Raw genomic sequence first — 9,619 nt, forward strand, 5'->3', positions numbered from 1 at the left:
CCCTGGTTGCCCAGGGGGCGCCGAACATCGCTCAGTTTGGACCAACACTTAGACAAGCATTGGCCCGGGGGGGCTAAAATAAAGATGACCCTCGGGCTCCGAAAACCCAAGGGAAAAAGGGCTAGGTGAGGCAAATGGTAAAACCAAGGTTGGGCCTTGCTGGAGGAGTTTTATTCAAAGCGAATTGTCAAGGGGGTCCCATAAATCACCCAACCGCGTAAGGAACGCAAAATCCAGGAACATAACACCAGTATGACGGAAACTAGGGCGGCAAGAGTGGAACAAAACACCAGGCATAAGGCCGAGTCTTCCGCCCTTTACCAAGTATATAGATGCATTAATTAAATAAGAGATATTGTGATATCCCAACATAATCCTGTCCGTCAAGGAGCAATCTTCAAATTCACCTGCAACTAACAACGCTATAAGAGGGGCTGAGCAAAAGCGGTAACATAGCCAAGCAATGGTTTGCTAGGAAGGGTGAAAAGGTTAGAGGCTGACATGGCAAATTGAGAGGCTTGAGGAACAAGTGATAGGTAGCGCAACATAGCGATAGAATGAAGCAACTAGCATAGCAATGCTAGTAGTGAGATCCAAGGTGACGGTCATCTTGCTTGAAATCCCGCAAGGAAGAAGAACGAGTCCATGAAGAAGATGAAGCCACGAAGACGAACCAAGCATAGACAAACGAATCCTCACGATCGCAACGAAACGGGAACTATCGAGAAGAAGCACACAACATGGTAAACACACCACACATAACAGGAGACAGAAAGGGGGACGCTGGAGGACATAGGAGTGCCGGATCACAAAATGGACAACGGGGAAAAGGCTTGGATGCATGAGATGAACATGTATGGAAAATGAGATGCACATGATGACATGATAAAATGCAACACGCAAGCAAATGACATGGCAACGACGGTGAATAACTGGCGGACACCTGGCGCATCGAATCCGGGGCGTTACAACACTCCTCCACTAACAAGAGATCTCGTCCCGAGATCTTAGGACCGAGACAGAAGGGAAAAGGGATGATGTGAAACAAGAACTCAAGAGAAGAAGCAAAGAATCGAGAGCACTCGAGAAGAAGAGAGGAACGACTAGAATGACGAGAATCAAAAGCTCACAGAATCAGAGAGACTATGAAGCCACTCTGGTTAGAACGAGATAAGAAACGAATAAGACTGAAAGGATTTAGGCAGCACTCCGGCTGAAACCTGGAGGAATAGAACACGAGCTTGAGAGGATGGAATGATACTTGATGAAGACATGACACAAAACCTCCGGAAAGAATTGAAAGAGTTGAATGAAAAGAACGGAGAAAAAAATGACAACTTGTGCCACGAATGAAATTGAAAGCATCTTTAGAAGGAAGGTTTAAACGGAGTTGTTGAGAAAAATCAACAACGAAAAGAATAAGCTTGTTGTGGTCTTATAGGTAACATCTCAAGATCATAAGGTGATAACCAGCGACAAACGGAAATGATTGGATAGTTGAGAAGAACGAAGAAATGCAAAACTCCACTTCAAAAGAATACGGAGAATTAATTACACTTCGAGACGCAAGAAGGAAGATAATACAACTCCTTGAACAAGAATCTTGATGAACACTTGAAGAATGAATTAAATCCTGACGAACCACCATAAGAACTCCAGTAACAAAGGAATGACGAGATAAAATTGAAGGATGAAAGAATAAGATTAAAGCCTTGCGATGATTCAGGTGGAGCTTCGAGACGAGATCACCGAGAAAACTTGGAACTCCGGAAATAAGGATGAACAACACATAACTGAGAAATTGGTAACACGAACAAACTCCGGTAGAAAAGAATTAGACACTTGAATAAAACAAGAATAAGAATTATGTTATGCTATCCTCCATCAATTAAATTGATGAGAAGCAGTGGATTGCATAGAACTTATCCGCGTTGAAAAGGATTAAGGGGGGATATAGCGCAAAACTTGAGAAAGTCTTCATGAACCACCGGTAGGATGGAAAGAACGAATGGATTGAATGATAATCAAGGAAAAAGAATCTTGAACGAACCACCGTAAGAATTTGGAAATGACTGATGAAAGAGACTGAATCACCGGGAAGAATTAGAAGAACAAATATGCTAGAGGGGATTTAGATGCAAAAGAACAAAGAGATCCTGAGCTGATTAAGGAACACTTGAACGAAGCACCAGAATAATTGGATAACAGAAACTGAAATGTGAGGAAGAAGAATTCTTCTGGAATGATGGCCTCTGGTGAAAAGAAACGGAAATCAACTCCTGAAATACTCCGGATGGTTAAGAAAAGAAATATCTGACAAATGGAATAATTCGATAGGATAAAAAGAAGATGGAACCCCGAATCTTCGGGAGATCGAGCAAGATTTAGAGGAAAAACTCTTCTTCGGTCTTCAAATGACGACGAGAAACACCACCAAAATTACTGAGGTACTCCGGTAGAATGAAAAAGAGGAAGGGTTGAACCAAAGATGAAAAGAATTTGAAAGCGATCTTGGAGATGGCATCTGACTGATGAAATCCCTTCTTACGTCACACTTAATAGGAATTTGAGAATAACTCCGGGAGGATTAGAAGAGTCGGGTAAGATCCTGGGAAAAAACCTGTGGGTTAGGGCCCAGTAAAGAGAAAAACACCGTTGGAAAGGGATTGTTGAAGAGATAGATGATGCACCGGAACAATTGAAATATTTGAATGAGGTGACAAGCTTGAATTAATTGGAACACAGACGAATCTCCTGAGATGCCTTCCGAACTCCGGAATGATTGAATGGCGAGAGGCAAACGAGCAAGGAGAACACTTGATCCAAGGAAAAGAATGTGATCAACCCGAAAAACTTGAATTGAATCCACCGGAAAGAAAAAGAGATGAAGAATGTCAAATGAGATGAGAATTCACCGGTTGAAATAATTGAGGGAAGACTGAAGAGGCTCTGTATGAATGAAATTGATGCTCGAAACAGACTCAGGCTCCGGGAAGAAGAGGGTGGGAGGGCGGGAAAAACAAAGGCAACTTGGAAGGGGGAACCAACGAATATCTTGAAGAGAAAACACCGGTTGAAATCATTGAGGAAAGAAGGCAAAGACTTCGCACGAGTAGGAAGGATACTCAATTATGGACTCCAGCTCCGAGAAGAAAAGGGGTGGGCGGGTGGGAAAAGAAGACAACTTAGGACAGGGAAAACCTCGTCGCTGAGAAAGAACTGAGGATTGAACTTGGCAACAATGAAGAGGCTCGAGTCAACTTGACGAGAAATGCACCGGATGAAAAGAGCTGAGGAACAACGATCAGAAAATCAACTGCGTGATCCTAAAGAAAAATTTGAAGGGGAAGAGGAGTAATTCAAAACACCTACGTCAAGATTCCTCACCAGAGTGACAAAGGGGCTGAGCAGTAAAAAGAATTCCTACTCTCCGATATAACTAGACTCCAAAATCAGTTTACTTCTAGACTCGACAACGGCCAAACTACCAAGGATAGAACCGCATATGCGATACTATCCTAAAGAGACTCGAAGGTCCCACCAAGGATAGAACCGCATATTGAAACGCTTTTGCAAGGTGGATATCATTACATCAACATTACATAAATAGATGGGGATACATACAAAAGGCATACAATGCCACATGAATACAACATCACAATACATAAGAGCAACATCCGACTACGGATGAACCACAAACAGAAACTCAAACGACATCCACCCTGCTAGCCCAGGCTGCCGACCTGGAACCTATCCCCTGATCGAAGAAGAAGCAGAAGAAGAACTCCAACACAAGCAAACATCGCTCTCGCGTCATGATCATCGCATAACCTATACCTACAACTGTTGTTGTAGTAATCTGTGAGCCACAAGGACCCAGCAATCCCATTACCATGGGTATCAAGACAAGCAAAGCTTAAAGGGAAGGGAAGGGGTAAAGTGGTGAGGTTGCAGCAGCGCCTAAGCATGATATGGTGGCTAACATACGCAAATAAGAGCGAGAAGAGAACAAACGGAACGGTCGTGAAGGTAGCAATGATTAAAAAGTGATCCTGAACCCCTACTTACGTCAAACATAACCCAAAACTGTGTTCACTTTCCGGACTCCGCCGAAAAGAGACCATCATGGCTACACACGCGGTTGATGCATTTAAATTCGGATCTGGTGTCAAGTTATCTACAACCGGACATTAACAAATTCCCATCTGCCCATAACCGCGGGCATGGCTTTCGAAAGTTTAAACCCTGCAGGGGTGTCCCAACTTAGCCCATGATAAGCTCTCGCGGTCAACAAAGGATATTCCTTCTCGAAGGAAGACCCGATCAGACTCAAAATCCCGGTTACAAGACATTTCGACAATGGTAAAACAAGACCAGCAAAGCCGCCCGGATGTGCCGACAATTCCCAATAGGAGCTGCACATATCTCGTTCTCAGGGCACACTGGATAGGCAAGACGACGGGTTGGCATAGACCCTGGTTGCCCAGGGGCACCGAACATCGCTCGGTTTGGACCAACACTTAGACAAGCATTGGCCCGGGGGGGCTGAAATAAAGATGACCCTCGGGCTCCGGAAACCCAAGGGAAAAGGGGCTAGGTGAGGCAAATGGTAAAACCAAGGTTGGGCCTTGCTGGAGGAGTTTTATTCAAAGCGAACTGTCAAGGGGGTCCCATAAATCACCCAACCGCGTAAGGAACGCAAAATCCGGGAATATAACACCGGTATGACGGAAACTAGGGCTGCAAGAGTGGAACAAAACACCAGGCATAAGGCCGAGTCTTCCACCCTTTACAAAGTATATAGATGCATTAATTAAATAAGAGATATTGTGATATCCCAACATAATCCTGTCCGTCAAGGAGCAATTTTCAACTTCACCTTCAACTAATAACGCTATAAGAGGGGCTGAGCAAAAGTGGTAACATAGCCAAGCAATGGTTTGCTAGGAAGGTGAAAAGGTTAGAGGCTGGAATGGCAATTTGGGAGGCTTGAAGAACAAGTGATAGGTAGCACAGCATAGCGATAGAACGAAGAAACTAGCATAGCAATGATAGTAGTGAGATCCAAGGTGACGGTCATCTTGCTTGAAATCCCGCAAGGAAGAAGAACGAGTCCATGAAGAAGATGAAGCCACGAAGACGAACCAAGCGTAGACGGACGAATGCTCACGATCGCAACGAAACGAGAACTATCAAGAAGAAGCACACAACATGGTAAACACACCACACATAACAGGAGACAGAAAGGGGGACGCCGGAGGACATAGGAGTGCCGGATCACAAAACGGACAATGGGGAAAAGGCTTGGATGCATGAGACAAACATGTATGCAAAATGAGATGCACATGATGACATGATAAAATGCAACACGCAAGCAAATGACATGGCAACGACGGTGAATAACTGGCGGACACCTGGCGCATCGAATCCGGGGCGTTACATGGGGGTATCGGGATTTGCAAGGTGTAAGGACCTCCGATACATAATAGACTGGTTTTTGGGTGGGGAATTTATGTCCCTCTTCCCGTCGTTCGACGACGAGCACGGCACTAACTACTTGGTTAGTTGCCAAAATATATAATAATATGGGCTTTCCAACACCCAGTGGAGCTAGGATTGGGTTGCTTGCAAGAAGGGTTTTAATTTCTTCCAGTCCGGCTCTTGCGGCGTCCGTCCATTTGAAGTTGTTAGTGCGTCGCAATAGCTTGTAGTGTGGTAGCGCTTTTTCTCCCAATTTGGAGATAAAGCGGCTTAAGGCCGTGACGCACCCACCTAGTTTCTGGACTTGCTTTAGGTCTGTTGGTATGGCCAATTGTGAAAAAGCTCGGATCTTGGATGGGTTTGCTTCAATTCCTCTACGGAAAACAATGAACCCTAGCAATTTTCCGGCTGGAACTCCAAAGACACTTTTTTCCGAAGTAAGCCATATGTCGTATGTTCGGAGGTTGTCGAAGGTGAGGTGAAGATCGTCCACCAGTGTTTTGACGTGCTTTGTCTTGATGACCACGTCGTCCACGTATGCTTCGACTGTTTTGCCGATTTGTTGCTCCAATAAAGTTTGAATCATATGCTGGTAGGTAGCCCCATTGTTTTTGAGCCCGAAGGCATAGTATTGAAGCAGAAGGGACCGTAAGGGGTGATGAACACGGTGGTGGCCCGGTCCGATTCCTTCATCTTAATCTGGTGGTATCTGGAATAGGCATCGAGGAAACACAAAGAATTGTGACCTGCCATTGCCTCAATAATTTGGTCGATGCTTGGCAATGGGAAGGGGTCTTTACGGCAAGCCTTGTTGAGGTCCTTGAAATCGACGCACAGTCGCCAGGATTTGTCCTTCTTTGGTACCATAACCAAGTTGCCTAACCAATCCGGTTGTTTAATTTCCCTAATAAACCCAGCCTCTAGCAACTTGGCCAACTCTTCTCCCATGGCTTGACGCTTGGATTTGGAGAATCGCCATAGTGTCTGCTTCACGGGCTTGAATCCCTTGATTATATTGAGATTGTGTCCGGCTAGTCTTCGTGGGATGTCGGGCATGTCTGAAGGGTGCCAGGCAAAGATATCCCAATTCTCTCGCAGGAATGTGCGTAGGGCGGCGTCCACTGCCGGATCCAGCTGCGCTCCCATAGATGTTGTTTTGTTAGGGTCCGTCGGGTGCACTTGAAATTTGACTATTTCCTCGGCTGGCTTGAAAGAGGTGGATTTGGATCTCTTATCGAGAATCACATCGTCCCTATCCACCATGGACCATAGGGTTGTTAATTCCTCCGCCTCTAGGGCTTCAGATAATGCCTCGAGGGCCAAGGATGCCGTTTTGTTTTTGGCACGAAGGGCTTTGTCCGGGTCGCTCGAAATTGTGATGATTCCATTAGGTCCGGGCATTTTGAGTTTCATATACCCGTAATGGGGTATAGTTTGGAAGCATGAGAAAGCGTCCCGGTTGAGGATGGCGTGATACCCACTATTAAAGGGGACCACAAGAAAGAGCAACTCTTCGGATCTATAGTTTTCGGGCGTGCCGAATAGCATATCCAGTTTAATTCTCCCAGAGCATCATGCTTCTCGACTAGGGATAATGCCTCGAAAGGTGGTATTGCTTTGCTCAATGCGTGATCTGTCCATCTGCATTTTATCGAGTGTGTCCTCATAGATGAGGTTAAGCCCACTGCCGCCGTCCATGAGCACTTTAGTAAGCCGAAAACGATCCACAATGGGGCTTAGTACTAGGGCAGTAGGTGCTCGGACTGACCAAGCCCTTGGTTCGTCTTCAGCCGTAAAGGTTATTGTCGTGCCGTACCATGGGTTTAGTGCGGTAACTTGGTGGACTTCGGCGAGGTCGTGGCACCCGTTTGCGCTGATTGTTCGAAGAAAATGTCTTGAAGACAGTGAGGATGCTAAAGTTGTCCCTCTCCGGAGAGTATTTCTCTGGAGTGGTGGTGAGGATGTCGTCTCCACTTTTTGCTACTTGTTAGAGTACCCAGCATGCTCGGAGGCTATGGGTTGAGACTGTGCGCGGAGTGGTGTTTATCGGGCAGGGCTTGTCCAGGAGATCATCAAGAACGGACATGTGTCCCGTGAAGGGATTATTTTTCCAGCCCATAGACTGGTGGTCGGGTGACCCGCCAGGATGTAGCCGTTTAGTCCGGGCCGCACACTATTTAAAGGCAGTGGGCTCCAGTTGATTTTTCTGGGCCCTCCATGTGCTTTCCATTGCGTAGTAGTTTTGCACCACTTGTGACTGTTCCGTAAAGCTCTGTATGTGGCGACGGTCGAGGGCATTCAATATTCCCTCGTCAGTGCAGTTGCGATGAAAGACCAAAACTATGTCATCTTCCGGGTAGTCTTGGATCCTGTTTTTAACAAGCAGGAATCTGCCGTATAAAAAAGTGGTGGACCGTTTCCTGAGGCTGCTGCCGCACATACGTCAGGTCATATATATCTGGAGGACCTGAGTTGCTTGGAGAATATAGATTGTGGTCGGTGGGTGGTTTAAATTTTAGATCCAGCCCCACCTACGTATTCGGAGCTTGAAAGGTCTCGGAGGCGACTGGTTCGGGTCCGGGGAGGCCCGAGGGCTCCTGTAACCATGTGCTTGAGCCAGAGTTCGGAAGACGTGAGGTCCGTCCGAAGGGGGAGTATCCAACTCAGGGGTTTCGGAGACCCGAACATACTTAGTCTTCAATGTAGGGAGGGAAGTGTCTTTGGCCGGCTCCTCAACGACCGCTACAAGGTGGGTGATCGGTGGGTGGTTAATTTCCCTCTGGTCAGGCTTGAGCCTGATCCGATCATAGTTCGTTGAGACCCCCAAGGCGGCGATGCGGTCCAGCAGTTCGTTTAAAGACAAGACATCCGCCGGATCCAACTTTTTGGAGTACTTGGGGCCGATGCGAAGACGGTGTCCGGTGAGTGCGGGGGGTGTTCCGGGCTCGACAGCCGCGCAAGCTCCTAAGGTGAAACCGCCAAACTGGAGGGTCTGCCCAGAAGCCAGGCACCCTCCAGAAGTGATATTGTTGTTGATGACTAGGCGAGCCATAGATCGCTTCTATAGACAGCACGGCAGAGCTCTCAATGAAAGCACCAATGTCGGTGTCAAAATCGGCAGATCTCGGGTAGGGGGGGCAAGCTATGTGTCTAAGGATCAATGGTAATAGGAGACCAGGGGACATAGTGTTTACCCAGGTTCGGGCCCTCTTAAAGGATGTAAAACCCTACTCATGCTTGATTATATTCGAAGAGTATGAAGATTACAAGAGTTGATCTACCTCGAGATCGTAATGGCTAAACCCTAGATGTCCAGCCTATGAGTACTCTAATGATGATAATAAAGGGTAGCCTCTACAGACTAACCCCTCCAGTTTATATACACATCGGAGGGGCCTAGGGTTTGTACAAGGTCAGTTCATAAGGGAAGGAAACACCCGGACTCTAATCTTGCCGCTTACGTATGGAGAAGTCCCATCCGGACACGGAGAATAATCTTCAACTTGATCTTGAACGGCCCATCCACCCGGCCCATACTCCTAGGCTAGACACATGAGGACCCTCAGATCCAGGACTCCCTTAGTGTTGCCTCGGACCGGAGGGCCGGGTGAGGGAGCCCCAGCCCCCGGGCCCTTACCAGAGATGGGAGAGTCTTCGCGTGACTCGTCTACTGACTGGGGTGCGGAGGAAAGCCCTGGCCAGGCATTGGAACTCGCATGCGGGTGCAACGTCGTCCGGCATGGCCTTCTTCAGGAGGCGGCGAGCATGCTAGGCCGCCTTGGGGTGGAGCTTGGCGATGTCAACATGTGCCTTGAGGCGGAGCGCCTACTCCTGGTGTGCCAATGGTGCCAGCTTGAGGTCGCCGTTAACTTTGGTCACCTTCAGCGCGAGCATGCTCGTGCGGATGCCGACGAGTCCCTTGCCGCAGCAAGGGAGGCCCGTGATCGTGCCCTTGAGGAGGCCCGAGCCATGGATTGCCGGCGCGAGGCCGCCGAGAGACGCGAGGCTGCCGAGAGACACGAGGCAGAGCTTCAAGCTTCGAAAGTCGCCCTCGAACGACACTATTTTATTGTGTTCTTTAGCCTCGCTAACCACAGGTGTGGATCCACAAGAAAGTCCAGGCGAGCAAAGCCCCGCT

The sequence above is a fragment of the Triticum aestivum genome, chromosome 6B, assembly GCF_018294505.1.
Source record: "Triticum aestivum cultivar Chinese Spring chromosome 6B, IWGSC CS RefSeq v2.1, whole genome shotgun sequence".
Classification (NCBI taxonomy): domain Eukaryota; kingdom Viridiplantae; phylum Streptophyta; class Magnoliopsida; order Poales; family Poaceae; genus Triticum; species Triticum aestivum.